Source organism: Bombina bombina, chromosome 4 (genome assembly GCF_027579735.1).
Source record: "Bombina bombina isolate aBomBom1 chromosome 4, aBomBom1.pri, whole genome shotgun sequence".
Classification (NCBI taxonomy): Eukaryota; Metazoa; Chordata; class Amphibia; order Anura; family Bombinatoridae; genus Bombina; species Bombina bombina.
In genome coordinates this window covers 203,489,645-203,508,456 of record NC_069502.1, presented here as the reverse complement: position 1 = coordinate 203,508,456, position 18,812 = coordinate 203,489,645, and the positions used below count along the sequence as shown (strand labels likewise).

The window sequence follows — 18,812 nt, the reverse complement described above, 5'->3', positions numbered from 1 at the left end:
CACCCAATATCCAAATGAAACCTTAGCTGCTAAAAATTTAAAATTTATTTTACATTATTAAAAAATAAAGGCTGCAGACATGTTGGGGCCACATCTTATGTGTTTTGGCCCTAACAGCCTTAATCATAGACATCATACCCCTCCACCTGTCTTTTATATGCTCACTCCTATTCCCATTAGTTTAGATCACTGGTTTTCAAACCTCAGGCCTCCCCAACAGACCAGGTTTTCTGGATCACCTTGGGTAAGAGCAGGTAAAATAACCATGTTTGCTAATCAGCTGATTATTTCACCTGTTCTCTAGTTCAGATATCCACAAAATGTTGCCTTGTAGGGAGGCCTGAGGACAGGTTTGAAAACCAGTGGTTTAGATCATGTCTGCATCAAAAACTAAAGTGGAAATCTTAAAGTAACAGTGTCAACATCTGATGGGCCAAGTTACTATCCCCATTATGCATATTAACAGTGAAATAATGTATTGCTTTTAACAATTCATAATATACTTCTCTATCTCCATGTCAGTAATATATATGCCCATTACTATACTGGCCATTTATTTACATTATGAATACATTTATACTTCACCAGTATTCTTAGCACATAATAACTAGCTATAGTAACGGATGTCCTCACGCAAGAGATAGATGATGAAAAATTATTTCGAAACAGAACTGCATCAGCATTTAACATGACCAGCCATTAGTGGGTTTGCACCAATCAACTTTAACCAACAATAAATGTCATCACCCTGCACTGATGTCGCACTGAAATACATCCTACAGCCTCTGAATCTCAGTATCATGTGTCAACACGGCAGCAAAAAGTCACTACATTGTCACTGCATCAAGTCAGCCACAAATAATCGTGTGTTAAAGTGAATCTAAAAACAGGGGCACTTTAATTCATTAAAATTTACATTTCACTCTTGTTGTGAAAATACTTACCTTTTAATCTTGACAGCCGCTGCATCGCTTCCCCCGCCCATCGCAAAGTCTCTTCCCGGGTCTAAAATGAGGAATCTGGCTTCCTCCAATCACAGCATTGAATCAGACATTGATTCCCCCAGGGGGGAAGCCGTGATTGGAAGATGACCGATGTGTAATTTCAGATGTATGAAGAGGCTTGCGATGACAGGGGTAATCGCTGGAGTGGCTGTCAATAGTAAGTATTTTCACAACACAAGTGAAATGTAAATTTTGATTAATTAAAATTCCCCTGTTTTTATTCAGATTTTTAAAAACTGAGCACTTTATCATCTAAATTTACATTCATTTTAAAACAAAGTTTTGCTAAAAAAAACAAAAACATTTTGCATGAAAAATAAGATAATTTGCATTTATCTATTCTTGGCTTTCAAAAATAGCCTTTGTCAGACACTGGCTAAATGACAAGGCCCATAAAGTCAAACAGTAGAAATACATTAAAGGGACTTAAAAAAAAAAATGCTAGAAAAAGAGTGATGCATTCAAAGAAAAGATTAGTCTGAGAATACCATGTAGTTGTATTTTTTAAAGTATCAATAGTTATTAAAACTTTACACTTATTTTGTCAATATTTAAACGTCTTTAAAACGATGGCTTAAGTTACCTTCTCTGCTGTGGCGAATTAGGGTCAGTTATAAATAGGTCACTAGAGTGTGCAGCCAATGGCTATGTGGAATATAACAGTTTTCTGCACTTCCATTTCTAACAGGAACTGAAATGCTCATAATTTCAGAATGGAATTACATGAAACAGGGACAAAATAAATACAAGTATATTGTAGCGTTTTTTTAATAACAGCAACATAAAAACGATTGCTGGTTACAATAACTTTACCTTCACTTTAATGTGATTGTAAGAAGGCTTTAGCAAGTTACTCTAAAACACCAAACACCTTACACCTTATGGTAGGTACCATATTCCTACTCTGTTGTACAATGGATTTATCATTAGTTTGAAATAAAAGTAGTGACTTTGATTCCTACAACCGGTCCTATTTACTTCTGATTGTGTGCATCTCACTGAAGCCGGCACCTGAGTTCTGCACAGTGAATTGCAGACAGCCTTGTAACTCTACAGTGCTAAGTACTGATTTGCAGATCTAAGCATGTGACCTGCCATTAACACAAAAGCAAAGGAAGAGGGATATGGAGGTTTTTACAGACACCTGTTTTGTGAAGCTCCAGGCGAGTCCTGTGGAGAACACTATGGAGTAGTGGCAGCAGTGTTTTGTCTTTTTACCCCTTTTATGGATTTGTACCAGAGTGAAATTTACAGACTTTGGTCAGCTATTAATGCGTTTGTCAGATAGAGCATGTCATTTTAAGAAACGTTTAAAATGAATTCTATAATCAAATTCACTTTCTTCTTTTGGTATCCTTTTTTTAAAAGCATATGTACATATTCTCAGCAGCAGCAATTCCCTACTGAGAGATACCTGGTGATTGGTGACTACACACATTTGTCTCTTGCCATTGGCTAACCAAATGTGTTCAGCTAGCCCCCAGTAGTGTATTGCTGCTCCGGAGCTGACTTTAATTATGTTTTTAATCCCTTTGCAGGAGTTAAACACATGGTTATAGACAACTAATAGTGCAATAATAAAATGCTCTAACATATTAGAGCATTTACTTTTTTATCTTTTATGACCACTTAAAATAATATTATAAAACTTGGGCTGTTAAGCTTGAGATTGATGTCGGGAACAAAACAATAGTTGTGGCGTACCCAAAGCCTAGAGCATTTCTTTCTTATTCAAAGCTTCCTCAGAGGACAAGAACGGAAGGCTGGGGCATATTTAGCAACGTCATCCTAATGCCACACCATTCCGTTAAAGGGTCTTTATATAAAATGCATATACTACACATTTGTCTACTTAAAAACAACTAATATTTCCCACATAAATATATCCAATGTGTAGAAACCTTAATTTCCTTTCCATAAAATTTAGACATAATTGTTTTGTATATAAAATGTAAATGCCATACAAATATTGTTTGGGAAAATTTATTTAAACTTGAGGCCATATCAGTGTTCTGCACAGAAAAGTTTGCCAGCTGGGTAGCATTATGAAGTAGCCAGATGGAGAAGTGCAATACTTTGTAATAATATAACATTTTGTTATTTATATATGTTACTTAAAGGGACAGTTTTCTCCAGAATGTTTAAAAAAAGATAGATAATCCCTTTATTAACCATTCCCCACTTGTGTATAACCAACATGGTTATATTAATACTCTTTTACCTCTGTGATTACCTTGTATCTAAGCATCTGCAGACTGACCCCTTATTTCAGTTCTTTTGACAAACTTCAATTTTAGCCAGTGCTGATTATAAATAACTCCATGGTAGTGAGCACGTTATCTATATGGCACACATGAACTACCGCTGTTCAGTTGTGAAAAACTATCAAAATGCACTGAGGTAAGAGGCAGCTTTTAAGGGATTAGAAATTAGCACATGAGCCTACCTAGGTTTAGCTTTCAACTAAGAATACCAAGAGAACAAAGCAAATTTTATGATAAAAGTAAATTGTAAAGTTGTTTAAAATTACATGACCTATCGGAATCATGAAATTTTGACTAGACTGTCCCTTTAGGCTATCCAAAGCACAAATGAATTGCATAATTTAACAAATTGATGTTATAATAATCTGTGCAAAAAAACATAATTTATGCTTACCTGATAAATTCCTTTCTTCTGTAGTGTGATCAGTCCACGGGTCATCATTACTTGTGGGATATTAACTGCTCCCCTACAGGAAGTGCAAGAGGATTCACCCAGCAGAGTTGCTATATAGCTCCTCCCCTCTACGTCACCTCCAGTCATTCGACCAAGGACCAACGAGAAAGGAGAAGCCAAGGGTGTAGTGGTGACTGGAGTATAATTTAAAAAATATTTACCTGCCTTAAAAAAACAGGGCGGGCCGTGGACTGATCACACTACAGAAGAAAGGAATTTATCAGGTAAGCATAAATTATGTTTTCTTCTGTTAAGTGTGATCAGTCCACGGGTCATCATTACTTGTGGGATACCAATACCAAAGCAAAAGTACACGGATGACGGGAGGGATAGGCAGGCTCTTTATACAGAAGGAACCACTGCCTGAAGAACCTTTCTCCCAAAAATAGCCTCCGAGGAAGCAAAAGTGTCAAATTTGGAAAATTTGGAAAAAGTATGAAGCGAAGACCAAGTTGCAGCCTTGCAAATCTGTTCAACAGAGGCCTCAATCTTAAAGGCCCAAGTGGAAGCCACAGCTCTAGTGGAATGAGCTGTAATTCTTTCAGGAGGCTGCTGTCCAGCAGTCTCATAAGCTAAACGAATTATGCTACGAAGCCAAAAAGAGAGAGAGGTAGCAGAAGCTTTTTGACCTCTCCTCTGACCAGAGTAAACGACAAACAGGGAAGACGTTTGTCGAAAATCTTTAGTTGCCTGTAAATAAAATTTAAGGGCACGAACTACATCCAGATTGTGCAAAAGACGTTCCTTCCTCGAAGAAGGATTTGGGCACAAGGATGGAACAACAATCTCCTGATTGATATTCCTGTTAGTGACTACCTTAGGTAAGAACCCAGGCTTAGTACGCAGAACTACCTTATCCGAGTGAAAAATCAAATAAGGAGAATCACAATGTAAGGCTAATAACTCAGAGACTCTTCGAGCCGAGGAAATAGCCATTAAAAATAGAACTTTCCAAGATAACAACTTTATATCAATGGAATGAAGGGGTTCAAACGGAACACCCTGTAAAACGTTAAGAACAAGGTTTAAACTCCATGGTGGAGCCACAGCTTTAAACACAGGTTTAATCCTGGCCAAAGCCTGACAAAAAGCCTGAACGTCTGGAACTTCTGACAGACGCTTGTGTAACAGAATGGACAGAGCTGAGATCTGTCCCTTTAAGGAACTAGCGGATAACCCCTTTTCTAAACCTTCTTGTAGAAAAGACAATATCCTAGGAATCCTAACCTTACTCCAAGAGTAACCTTTGGATTCGCACCAATATAGGTATTTACGCCATATTTTATGGTAAATCTTTCTGGTAACAGGCTTCCTAGCCTGTATTAAGGTATCAATAACTGACTCAGAAAAACCACGCTTTGATAAGATCAAGCGTTCAATTTCCAAGCAGTCAGCTTCAGAGAAGTTAGATTTTGATGTTTGAAAGGACCCTGAATCAGAAGGTCCTGTTTCAGAGGTAACGACCAAGGTGGACAGAATGACATGTCCACCAGATCTGTATACCAAGTCCTGCGTGGCCATGCAGGTGCTATTAGAATCACTGATGCTTTCTCCTGTTTGATTCTGGCAATCAATCGAGGAAGCATCGGGAAAGGTGGAAACACATAAGCCATCCTGAAGGTCCATGGTGCTGTCAAGGCATCTATCAGGACCGCTCCCGGATCCCTGGATCTGGACCCGTAGCGCGGAAGCTTGGCGTTCTGTCGAGACGCCATGAGATCTATCTCTGGTTTGCCCCAACGTCGAAGTATTTGGGCAAAGACCTCTGGATGAAGTTCCCACTCCCCCGGATGAAAAGTCTGACGACTTAAGAAATCCGCCTCCCAGTTCTCCACTCCCGGGATGTGGATTGCAGACAGGTGGCAAGAGTGAGACTCTGCCCAGCGAATTATCTTCGATACTTCCATCATTGCTAGGGAGCTTCTTGTCCCTCCCTGATGGTTGATATAAGCTACAGTCGTGATGTTGTCCGACTGGAACCTGATGAACCCCCGAGTTGCTAACTGGGGCCAAGCCAGAAGAGCATTGAGGACTGCTCTCAATTCCAGAATGTTTATTGGAAGAAGACTCTCCTCCTGATTCCATAGTCCCTGAGCCTTCAGAGAATTCCAGACAGCGCTCCAACCTAGTAGGCTGGCGTCTGTTGTTACAATTGACCAGTCTGGCCTGCTGAATGGCATTCCCCTGGACAGATGTGGCCGATAAAGCCACCATAGAAGAGAATTTCTGGTCTCTTGAATGGAATGAAGGACACGGCATGCATTTTGAAGTTTTGTTAACCTGTCCTCTGTCAGGTAAATCTTCATTTCTACAGAATCTATCAGAGTCCCCAGGAAGGGAACTCTTGTGAGTGGAAAGAGAGAACTTTTCTCTTCGTTCACTTTCCATCCATGCGACCTTAGAAATGCCAGTACTATCTCTGTATGAGATTTGGCAGTTTGAAAGCTTGAAGCTTGTATCAGTATGTCGTCTAAGTACGGAGCTACTGAAATTCCTCGCGGTCTTAGTACCGCCAGAAGAGTGCCCAGAACCTTTGTGAAGATTCTTGGAGCCGTAGCCAGTCCGAATGGAAGAGCTACAAACTGGTAATGCCTGTCTAAAAAGGCAAACCTTAGATACCGGTAATGACTTCTGTGAATCGGTATGTGAAGGTAAGCATCCTTTAAATCCACTGTGGTCAAGTACTGACCCTCTTGGATCATGGGCAAAATTGTTCGAATAGTTTCCATCTTGAACGATGGAACTCTTAGGAATTTGTTTAGGATCTTTAAATCCAAGATTGGCCTGAAGGTTCCCTCTTTTTTGGGAACTACAAACAGATTTGAGTAAAACCCTTGTCCTTGTTCCAACCGCGGAACTGGATGGATCACTCCCATTAATAAAAGATCTTGTACGCAGCGTAGAAACGCTTCCTTCTTTGTTAGGTTTGTTGACAACCTTGACAGATGAAATCTCCCTCTTGGGGGAGAGGATTTGAAGTCCAGAAGGTATCCCTGAGATATGATCTCTAACGCCCAGGGATCCTGAACATCTCTTGCCCAAGCCTGGGCGAAGAGGGACAGTCTGCCCCCCACTAGATCCGGTCCCGGATCGGGGGCCCTCAATTCATGCTGTCTTAGGGGCAGCAGCAGGTTTTCTGGCCTGTTTGCCCCTGTTCCAGGACTGGTTAGGTTTCCAGCCTTGTCTGTAGCGAGCAACAGCTCCTTCCTGTTTTGGTGCAGAGGAAGTTGATGCTGCTCCTGCTTTGAAATTACGAAAGGAACGAAAATTGGACTGTCTAGCCTTGGCTTTGGCCTTGTCCTGAGGCAGGGCATGACCTTTACCTCCTGTAATGTCATCAATAATCTCTTTCAAGCCGGGCCCGAATAAGGTCTGCCCTTTGAAAGGAATATTAAGCAATTTAGATTTAGACGTAACATCAGCTGACCAGGATTTTAGCCACAGAGCTCTGCGTGCCTGAATGGCGAATCCTGAATTTTTAGCCGCAAGTTTAGTTAAATGTACTACGGCATCTGAAATAAATGAATTAGCTAACTTAAGGAATTTAAGTTTGTGTGTGATGTCATCTAGTGTGGATGATTGAAGTGTCTCTTCCAGAGACTCAAAACAAAATGCTGCTGCAGCCGTGACAGGCGCAATACATGCAAGAGGTTGCAATATAAACCCTTGTTGAACAAACATTTTCTTAAGGTAACCCTCTAATTTTTTATCCATTGGATCTGAAAAAGCACAGCTATCCTCCACTGGGATAGTGGTACGCTTAGCTAAAGTAGAAACTGCTCCCTCCACCTTAGGGACCATTTGCCATAAGTCCCGTGTGGCGGCGTCTATTGGAAACATTTTTCTGAATATAGGAGGGGGTGAGAAAGGCACACCGGGTCTATCCCACTCCTTAGTAACAATGTCAGTAAGTCTCTTAGGTATAGGAAAAACGTCAGTACTCGTCGGTACCGCAAAATATTTATCCAACCTACACATTTTTTCTGGGATTGCAACTGTGTTACAATCATTCAGAGCCGCTAATACCTCCCCTAGTAACACACGGAGGTTCTCAAGCTTAAATTTAAAATTTGAAATGTCTGAGTCCAGTTTATTTGGATCAGAACCGTCACCCACAGAATGAAGCTCTCCGTCTTCACGTTCTGCAAACTGTGACGCAGTATCAGACATGGCCCTTGCATTATCAGCGCACTCTGTTCTCATCCCAGAGTGATCACGTTTACCTCTTAGTTCTGGTAGTTTAGCCAAAACTTCAGTCATAACAGTAGCCATATCTTGTAATGTGATTTGTAATGGCCGCCCTACAGTTTTAGCAAAGGATTGTTCCCCTCAGCAAATGATAACTAACCCAGGCAGCAGAAAAAAATACACAAATAAACGTTTTTTATATCACAGTCAATACAATCAGCACAGCTCTGCTGTAATGATTACTTCCCTCAAAAAAGACTCTTGAGATCCCTGAACTCTGTAGAGATGAACCGGATCATGCAGGAAGAAAATGAACCTCTGACTGAGTTTTTCTGATGCATAGTAAAAGCGCCAAAAATGGCCCCTCCCCCACACACATAACAGTGAGAGGGATCAGTGAACTGCTCTAATTTAAATCAAAACTATTGCCAAGTGGAAAAAAAGTGCCCAAAACATTTTTTCACCCAGTACCTCAGAGAAAAAAACGTTTTTACATGCCAGCAAAAAAACGTTTTACCTCAATAATTAATTGTCATTTAAAACCTATTGCAAGTCCCTGCAAAATAGGTTAAGTCTATGTATACAGTTTAAAAGCCAGAGAAGTACCATTTCCCAGAAAACTGAAGTGTAAAATATACATACATGACAGCCTGATATCAGCTACATCTACTGCATTCAAGGCTGAGTTTACATTATAACGGTATGGCAGGATTTTCTCATCAATTCCATGTCAGAAAATAATAAACTGCTACATACCTCTTTGCAGATTAATCTGCCTGCTGTCCCCTGATCTGAAGTTTACCTCTCCTCAGATGGCCGAGAAACAGCAATATGATCTTAACTACTCCGGCTAAAATCATAGAAAAACTCAGGTAGATTCTTCTTCAAATTCTACCAGAGAAGGAATAACACACTCCGGTGCTATTATAAAATAACAAACTTTTGATTGAAGATATAAAAACTAAATATATCACCATAGTCCTCTCACACATCCTATCTAGTCGTTGGGTGCAAGAGAATGACTGGAGGTGACGTAGAGGGGAGGAGCTATATAGCAACTCTGCTGGGTGAATCCTCTTGCACTTCCTGTAGGGGAGCAGTTAATATCCCACAAGTAATGATGACCCGTGGACTGATCACACTTAACAGAAGAAAAACCCATTGAAAACCTATAATATTTCGCTTAATATTGGCTTAAACTTTAAACAGGTAGTCAGTAAAATCAGCCAGGTTATGTACCCACTAAATAGGCCCTGTGGAGAACAATGCAGAAGTTTACCTCAGTGTTAAAGTATTTTCAGGTTTTTATTTCTGAGGTGCAGTTTTAATGCCAAGTTATAGTTAATACAGTAGGTTCTTGTAATAACTTAATCCATTGTTGCTTTATTATTTATTCTGTCAATTTGCTGCACTGAAATGGTAATAAATCAAACTATATTTGTTGTTTTTCTCAGCTTTTATATTTTGATGATTATAAAATACCCATATCCATCATGGTCATTTTACAATATTGCCCTTTGTATTATTGAAGAAGGGAAACCATTTAAATGAAATGCACACTTTAAAAGACTAGACAAGGATTTTTAAAGGAATACATAAAAGACCTGTGCATTCTGCAGTTTTGTTAGCCGTTGGATCTTAGCCGTTCGCAGCCTTTGGCTCTTTTCAGAGCCAGATTCCTTCATGTGAAAGTGCAACACACTAAGATCTTTGTAAATCCAGAAGAAATACGGATCCAATAAGAAACGAAGGCCGTGAGTGGCCACTTTCTTCCACATTCAACAGCCAACAAAGCTGCCGACTGCACAGGTCTACTTAATAAGTCATTGGAACTGGCCTTGAGGCACATTTCAAATCAATATGGGTAGATGACCACTTTTACTATTTATGTCAAGCGCCTTCCAATGTAAATGGTTTCTCTCTTACAGTCTTCAGAAAACAACAATTTATATTAAAATACGTATATATAAAAAAAAAAAAGAGCCTATTTTGGATTTGAATGCAATATAAATTTCAGATTCATATAACTGTTATTAGCATCTTCCCAAAACTATATCAACAAATCGTCAGTTGGACCCCAGATGACTATAACATAATTAATAAACTTCAGAGATAATGGTATATTTTCAAGAAATGTGCTACTGTAAAAGGCCGCTTTCAAATCCTACCAACTCATACACATGCTGGCAAATTTAATTCCCATAACAGCTGTGCCTATGTGTTGCAAACAATACGTTTTCTAAAATACAACCAAAAAAATATATTTGATTTAAAAAGACCTTGTTGGACTGTATTTATGTGGCCATAACTGTCAAAAAAATGTAAATGCTTTGATCCGTTTATTTTTAAATAGAATACATTTTATGTACACAATAATGTGAAATGCATGGTCACCCACCTGTATATTTAATTAAAGGGACATTCATGATTCAGATAGAGTAACCAATATAATTAAATTGGAAGTTTAAAATTATAACATTTACTTCATTCACTTGGCATCCTTTTGTGAAGGAGCAAAAGTGTTCTGGGAGGTAGCTGAACACAAAAGGTAAGCCAATGACAAGAGGCATTCCTTTGAATCCATCAATCAGCAGCTAGCTCCTAGTACTGCATTGCTGCACTTGAGCCTGCCTAGGTATGGTTTTCAGCAAAGGTACAAAAAGAACAAAGTAAATGAGATATTAGAAGTAAATTGGAAAGTTGTTTAAAATTCATATTCTATCTTAATCATGAAAGCTTAATGTTACTGTCTTTTTAACCCCTTTGCGACTGAGGACGTGCCAGGCACATCCTACAAAAAAATTCCCTGACATGTCCTCTGGGGTTTCAAGCGCTGGAAGAGATGGTTATCGCTTCCAGACGCTTTCAGGGTATTGCAGTGATGCCTCGATATTGAGGTATCATTGCAATACCCTTTTAAACCCACCAATGCAGAGAGGGCCACTCTGTGGCCCTCCCTGCATCGGCCAGTGATGGTGACGATCGTTGGTGGGTGGGAGCAGCAGTAGGGAAGTGGGTGGGCGGCCCATCGATGGTTACATCCGGATCCGATTCACACCGATGTGTGCGCGAGTCCCTACTGCGGCAGAGTTTATGTAGGCGGGGGGCGCGCCACATATACTTATATTGTGCAGCTATGGGAAGGAGGGAGAGGGAAATAGTTAAACTTTGGTAAGCGATCTAGGAGTGGAGGGTGGATAGGGTATTGAGGGGGGGCAGCTACACTACAGAAAATGTTATTTTTAATATAATAATAAAAAAATACATTTTTTGGGGCAAATTGGGTACTGGCAGACAGTATATATATATAAAGCTTTAACAATTGTGGGGTGGGGGAGGGAAGAGTGCTGTTTGGGAGGGATCAGGGGGTGGGATGTGTCAGGTGTGAGGCTGATCGCTACACTAAAGCTAAAATGAACCCTACAAGCTATCTAATTAACCCCTTAACTGCTGGGCATAATACACGTGTGGTGCGCAGCAGCATTTAGTGGCCTTCTAATTGCCAAACAGCAATGCCAAAGCCATGTATGTCTGCTATCCCTGAACAAAGGGGATCCCAGAGAAGTATTTACAACCATTTGTGCCATGATTGCACTAACTGTTTGTAAATATTTCAGTGAGAAACCTAAAATTGTGAAAAAGTTAGCAATTTTTTTTTTTTTTATTTGATCCCATTTGGCAGTGAAATGGTGGCATGAAATATACCAAAATGGGCCTAGATCAATACTTTGGGTTGTCTACTACACTACAGCTAAAATTAACCCTACAAGCTCCCTAATTAACCCCTTCACTGCTGGGCATAATACATGTGTGGTGCTCAGCGGCATTTAGCGGCCTTCTAATTACCTAAAAGCAATGCCAAAGCCATATGTCTGCTATTTCTGAACAAAGGGGATCCCAGAGAAGCATTTACAACAATTTGTGCAATAATTGCAGAAGCTGTTTATAAATAATTTCAGTTAGAAACCTAAAGTTTGTGAAAAAGTTTGTGAAAAATAAATGAACAATTTTTTTTTTATTTGATCGCATTTGGCGGTGATATGGTGGCATGAAATATACCAAAATAGGCCTAGATCAATACTTTGGGTTGCCTACTAAAAAATATATATACATGTAAAGGGATATTCAGGGATTCCTGACAGATATCAGTGTTCCAATGTAACTATCGCTAATTTTGTGAAAAGAAAAAAAATGGTTTGAAAATAGCAAATTGCTACTTGTACTTGTTGCCCTATAACTTGCAAAAAAAAGCAAAGAACATGTAAACATTGGGTATTTCTAAACTCAGGACAACATTTAGAAACTATTTAGCATTGGTGTTTTTTGGTGGTTGTAGATGTGTAACAGATTTTGGGGGTCAAAGTTAGAAAGAGTGTGAGGGTTTCTCATTTTTTCATCATATTTTATAAAAAATGTTATAGTAAATTATAAGATATGATGAAAATTATGTTATCTTTAGAAAGTACATTTAATGGCGGTATATAAACGGTATATAATATGTGTGGGTACAGTAAATGAGTAAGCGGAAAATTACAGCTAAACACAAACACTGCAGAAATGTAAAAATAGCCCTGGTCCCAAACGGTCAACAAATGGAAAAGGGGTCTAGCCACGAAGCATCTCAGAGGGTTCGGGCACATATCAAAACTGCAGCAGTGATAACTTTTAACAGAAGCATTTTTGCATAATAGGAATAGTGGAACAATGTTTTGAATAGCAATTGAAATGCACTTCTGAAATATCCCTAGAACACCCCTCTAATTCAATCTTAAAGTGAATGTAAATTTTGATGCTAAAGTGCCGGTTTTTAAAAATTTGATTAAAAACAGGAGCACTTTAATTCATCAAAATTTACATTTCACTCGTGTTGTGCAAAAAAAACAAAAAAAAAAAAAACTTACCTTTTAATCTTGACAGCCGCTCCAGCTTCCTCTGGAAGTCGCAAGCCATTTCCGACATCAGAAATGATGGATAGGTCATCCTCCAATCACGGCTTCCCCCCGGGGGAATCAGTGTCTGATTCAACGCCGTGATTGGAGGAAGCCGGATTCCTCATTTTAGACCCAGGAAGAGGCTTTGCGACGGACAGAGGAAGCTGGAGTGGCTGTCAAGATTAAAAGGTAAGTTTTTACACAACAGGAGTGAAATGTAAATTTTGATGAATTAAAGTGCCCCTGTTTTTAATCAAATTTTTCAAAACCGGGCACTTTAGCATCAAAATTTACATTCACTTTAACATTTACTGGCATATTCCAGACTTTTTTAAAGGAACATAACAAATCAATAGTGTTATAGGGCTGTACATACCCAGTGTAATATAGCAACACACTTTGTAATTTAATGTACGTTCTTTTTGTTTGTTTGTTTTTTAAAAAGAATGCTTTAGCAATTTTAACACATAAATTGGTAAGTTTTAGACACCTCCAGGGGCTGAATTTGCTGCTGATTGGTGTGTATGCATTTATGACAGGCAAGCAAGCACATGCACAATGCATATGCACCAATCAATTCCTGTTTAGGCTCTGGGTCTTGGACTTGTCAACTTTTATGAAGGGTCAAGAACAACTTAAAAAATGTTTAATTGAGAAATGTTTATTTGCCTAAACCAGCTACATACTAGACAGCAAATGCTTATAGCAGTGGATTTACACTAAGTTACAGCTGGCCTTAATCGGTCACAATTAAGTGAGGTAAGATAAATTTACTCAGAGTTTTCAAGAAGATTTTCAAATTATTAATTAATTCACCATTTATTTAGTATATACTGGTGTTTTAGAATTAAAGGGATATGAAACCCAAAATTTTTCTAATTCAGTACTCAACAAATCTATTTAAAAATTAGGAGCCAGTAAGAATATTTAGGAGCCAGACATTCTTTTAGGAGCCAAACAGTGGTAGTTATATATAGATATATTGAGAATAACCCAAAAAGTTAGGAGACAGGGGTAAAATTTTAGCGGCTCCTGGGTTTGTCGAGCTCTAATTTACTCCTATTATAAATTTCTCTTCGTTCTCTTGGTATCTTTATTTGAAAAGGCAGGAATGTAAGCTTAGGAGACTACCCATTTTTGGTTCAGAACCTAGGTAGTGCTTGCCGATTGGTGGCTTCACACACATCCATCTCCTTTCACTGGCACACCAGATGCAGTTAGGGTGACCACGGGTCCCGTATTGCCCGGGACAGTCCCGTATTGCCCGGGACAGTCCCGAATTTTAAAGATCTGTCCCGGGTCCCAGTTACCTTCATTCAGTGTCTCGGAATGAAATTAAGCAAACTGAAAGCCAGCACTGACAGCAGTGACGTCAGACGGATTGACTAGTAGGGAATAGGATTAAAGTCTCAGGACTCTAAAGCTGCTTGTTGCCAGCTTCCCGCAGCACAAATCGTGAGACTCAGAGTCTAGAAGATATCGTCCCAGGGGTCAGGGGTGGGCTCAGGGCCAAACTCCAGAGAGGCGCCGGCCAGTTATGAGGGAGGGAAGCGGGGATATGTATGTTATTTTTCATATATCCCCGCCCCCTCTGGTGCCTGCCTACAGTACTAGTGTGTGTGTGTACTGCGCTGTGTACGTGGGTGGTGGAGCGCCTGCCCTGGACAGTTGAACTGGAGCCAAGCCGCGGAAGAGGAGTCAGAGTATATCAGTCAGATAGGCGGAGAGGTAAGTCCGGGCAATGGGAAAGGAGGCAATATTTTTTTTTTTGTACTTGCTGATTAGAATCTGTGTCTAGTGCAATCAAAACCATTGTTTGCACAACTTTTATCAAAATCACTTTTTTGTTTGGGGGGGGGGGGGGCATCCCTGAATGGCAGTTTGGATATGTGGTCACCCTAGATGCAGATACCAATAGAATAGAGCAATTTTGGTTTAAAAAATGTTTGCTATGGAGCTGACTTTAACTAAAAGTTTAACCCATTTACAAGAGTTAAACCCCTATTTATATGCAAGCAACAGTGCAATAATAACACATTAGAGCATCTTCTTCTCATACTTGTATTTCCCTTTAACATAACTTTATATTACAAACTGTGCTACAATGGTACTCTGGAGGTTTATATCCCTTTAACATATTACAGATATGTTTGTCTAGATGTATTAGTCCCTTACAAGTCTGCAGGAATGCTATTCCACATATACACCACAACAACTCTGCAACATTTAAAAGTTTGCTACATGTTCTTTGTGTTTGGTAAATTTTGAGTCCCAAGTAACAGGTGCAAAAATTAAATCTGTTGACAAATTGTCATCCCAATAGACATATACAACCAACTAATAAGGAATAAAATCCAAACGTTCTACAACCCAGAAGCAATGATAAGTTATAACACATTGAAGTTAATGAGCAAGGAAAGTAGTGTAGCCAATAAGGAACGGTATACGCACATAGAAGCCAATCACTGACAGGGTCCTGCTCACAAGCTGTAATGTGCTGAAGCTCCAGAGTGAGATTTCTACTGTGGTTAACCCATTTGCAGGGGTTAACATACAGCAAGCAAGAGGAATTAACAAATATCAACATGTAAGTCTTGCAATAGAATATCCATTAACATTTTTTTTTTATTATTAGCATTTATTTAACATCACAAAATTCTGTAGCGCTGGGTACAGGGATAGGAGTATACAATGAGGAAGATTTTTGATAAGATAAAATACAAAAAACATAAGACTAGACAAAACTAGTACAGAAAGGGGAGGACATATATACGTTTGGAAAATATAAAAAATGACTTCTGAAATAACATTTTCATTTCAAAGAAATAGCAATGCACATAGGTGAGCCAATCACACAAGGCATCAATGTGCAACCACCAATCAGCAGCTACTGAGCCTTTTTAGATATACTTTTTAACAAAGGATATTAAGAAAACAAAGCTCTTTCTAAATCATGAAAGGAAAAATGTAGTTTTCATGTCCCTTTAAAGTTCTGCAAAATCAATTTAGTAGTTTGAGTTGTAGAGCAAAACAAAACTTTTATTATGTATGGAATATTTTTTGAGTTTTGCAAAATTTAAAGCCAACTTGCAAATCCAGCCTGGCATCCAGAGTTTCAACAAATTCTAGGATTACATTCAAAATTAAAACTCATTTTTCTTAATTAATCTTGTCATTTGAACTGTGTTTATGTGACGTGTGTTAATGTGTTTTACACATTAGGTAAAAATGCTTGAATGCAATTACAAGTGCATCTGTTATGATGAGGAGTGACCTTAAAGGCAAATTTGAGTTGGTAATATAAAATTATAAAAAATAAAAAAAACTCTGCAATATACTTTCATTATTTATTTTGGCCACTTTTCCTGTAACACCATTCTGAAATTGTGATCTTTTCAGTTCCTGTTAGAAATGGAAGTGCAGAACATTGTTATATTCCACACACATCCATTTGCTGCACACTCTAGTGACCAATGTATAACTGTCCCTTATTGGCCACAGCACAGAAGGTAAACCTAAGTTACAACATGGCAGTTACCATTGTTTTATAGACACTAAAACTTTACACATATTTTGTCAATATCTAAACAGCTAATACAACTTTAAAAAAAAAATATATATATACACATATTATTCTCAGACTAATCTTTTTTTAATAATGCATCATTCTATCTAGCAATTAATGTCCCTTTAACTGTTGATTTACCATGAAGAATAGAAAAAAACAAGTGCAAAGTTGTAATAACAGGCAGGAAATGCTGTATCTATCAGTATAGGAAGAATTCCCCAAGTGTGCCTGTATGTTATGATATGCAGCTATTGCTACAAGTGTATGCATGTCATGATAAATATGAGTCAAGTTATGCAGAAGCCTTTGCAACTGTCTAAGTAACAATGGGTAGAAGCAACTGTAAGTATTTATATGTGTACAAAGATGGGAAGATTATTAAAATGCATTTAAATATGTTAGGATATGCACATTACAGGGTAGTAGTAGATGTGTGCATGTAATAATGATCACAGGCAATGTAAGGACAGCTTCTACCTTTTTTAAGTTGTCACTTAATATGTGCATGTATAAAGTGACAGCAAGTGTAGATACAAAAAAGAGTTGTTAGTAAGTTGTCACTTAATATGTGCATGTATAAAGTGACAGCAAGTGTAGATACAAAAAAGAGTTGTTAGTAAGTTGTCACTTAATATGTGCATGTATAAAGTGACAGCAAGTGTAGATACAAAAAAGAGTTGTTGGTAAGTTGTCACTTAATATGTGCATGTATAAAGTGACAGCAAGTGTAGATACAAAAAAGAGTTGTTAGTAAGTTGTCACTTAATATGTGCATGTATAAAGTGACAGCAAGTGTAGATACAAAAAAGAGTTGTTAGTAAGTTGTCACTTAATATGTGCATGTATAAAGTGACAGCAAGTGTAGATACAAAAAAGAGTTGTTGGTAAGTTGTCATGTAATATGTGCATGTATAAAGTGACAGCAAGTGTAGATACAAAAAAAGAGTTGTTGGTAAGTTGTCACTTAATATGTGCATGTATAAAGTGACAGCAAGTGTAGATACAAAAAAGAGTTGTTGGTAAGTTGTCATGTAATATGTGCATGTATAAAGTGACAGCAAGTGTAGATACAACAAAGAGTTGTTGGTAAGTTGTCATGTAATATGTGCATGTATAAAGTGACAGCAAGTGTAGATACAAAAAAGAGTTGTTGGTAAGTTGTCATGTAATATGTGCATGTATAAAGTGACAGCAAGTGTAGATACAACAAAGAGTTGTTGGTAAGTTGTCATGTAATATGTGCATGTATAAAGTGACACCAAGTGTAGATACAACAAAGAGTTGTTGGTAAGTTGTCACTTAATATGTGCATGTATAAAGTGACAGCAAGTGTAAACACAGCAAAGAGTTGTTGATAAATTGTGACTTAATATGTGCATGTATAAAGTGACAGCAAGTGTAGATACAACGAAGAGTTGTTGGTAAGTTGTCACTTAATATGTGCATGTATAAAGTGACAGCAAGTGTAGATACAACGAAGAGTTGTTACTATAAGTGCTTAGCCATAACAGGTAGAAATCACTCAGTGCAAACAGACAAGAAGGTATCAGTGTTAAATGACAACAACAGCGAGATGTCACTTGAAATGCACATATATAAATTAACCAGGTATAGGTACATAATGCTATAGACGTTTCTAGAAAAACATTTAGCTTTCAAGAACAATAGGTACTGTAGATGCATATGAACATCATATTTACTAGCAGTTCTATGCACTGTTGTGTATCTTTCATAGTAAGAGCTTGCATATATAACAGAGGCGGCATTTCACGTACATAAGGTTAGACAGATGTCAGTGTAATCATATAAAAACAGCTAGGTACCTGTCACATCCTGTATACAATGCTAGGTAATCTGTACATAAGGAAAGTCTCTGTACGTCCTCTCACTACGAAATCCCAGCAGTTCTGTTCTCTCTTCTTCTCTGTTCTGCAGCCAGCTGTTGTCACGTGGTCTGAAGTTTGCTACCACGCCTCCTCCCCATCCATGTGCAGGAGGGTGTGCGCGCTCAGCAATGAGGGCGGGAAATACATTCAGGCGCACAGCCAGTAGAAACCCTGAAGGGTGGGTCGAATTTGGGAACCGAGCCAATAATAGGAGAAAGCGGGAGTGTGAGCTCTTGTAATGCCTGATTTCAATGATTTGGTACTGCGCGTGCATGTTTTAGGGAGCTTTACTGTTCCTTTCTGTTACGTAACATATTACATCGTCTTTGCAATTGAAGATCATTATTTTACATATAATCTTAGTGTAAAACGTGCTATTTGTGATTTAATATTACTGAACATGTGTTTGTGCTGCAAAAAATGAGTTTAAAGATGCCTGTATTTGCTATTACTGTTTTATCTTACCATAATTTTTAGAGGTGAAACTGGGACCACCTGGTGCGGTGCCAGTGGGGGT

The 18,812-nt window shown here is 38.5% G+C and overlaps 1 protein-coding gene across 2 annotated transcripts in view; it reads right to left on the bottom strand.

The window, feature by feature from the left end:
* PPP2R3A (protein phosphatase 2 regulatory subunit B''alpha) overlaps positions 1 to 18,335 on the bottom strand; it is a 703,244-nt gene extending 684,909 nt beyond the window's left edge. For both annotated transcript variants that reach the window (XM_053709750.1, XM_053709751.1), the window contains exon 1: positions 18,233 to 18,335. The gene's annotated coding sequence lies outside the window, so the exon portion shown is untranslated. The remainder of the gene's footprint in view (positions 1 to 18,232) is intronic.
* Positions 18,336 to 18,812: the final 477 nt, after the last annotated feature.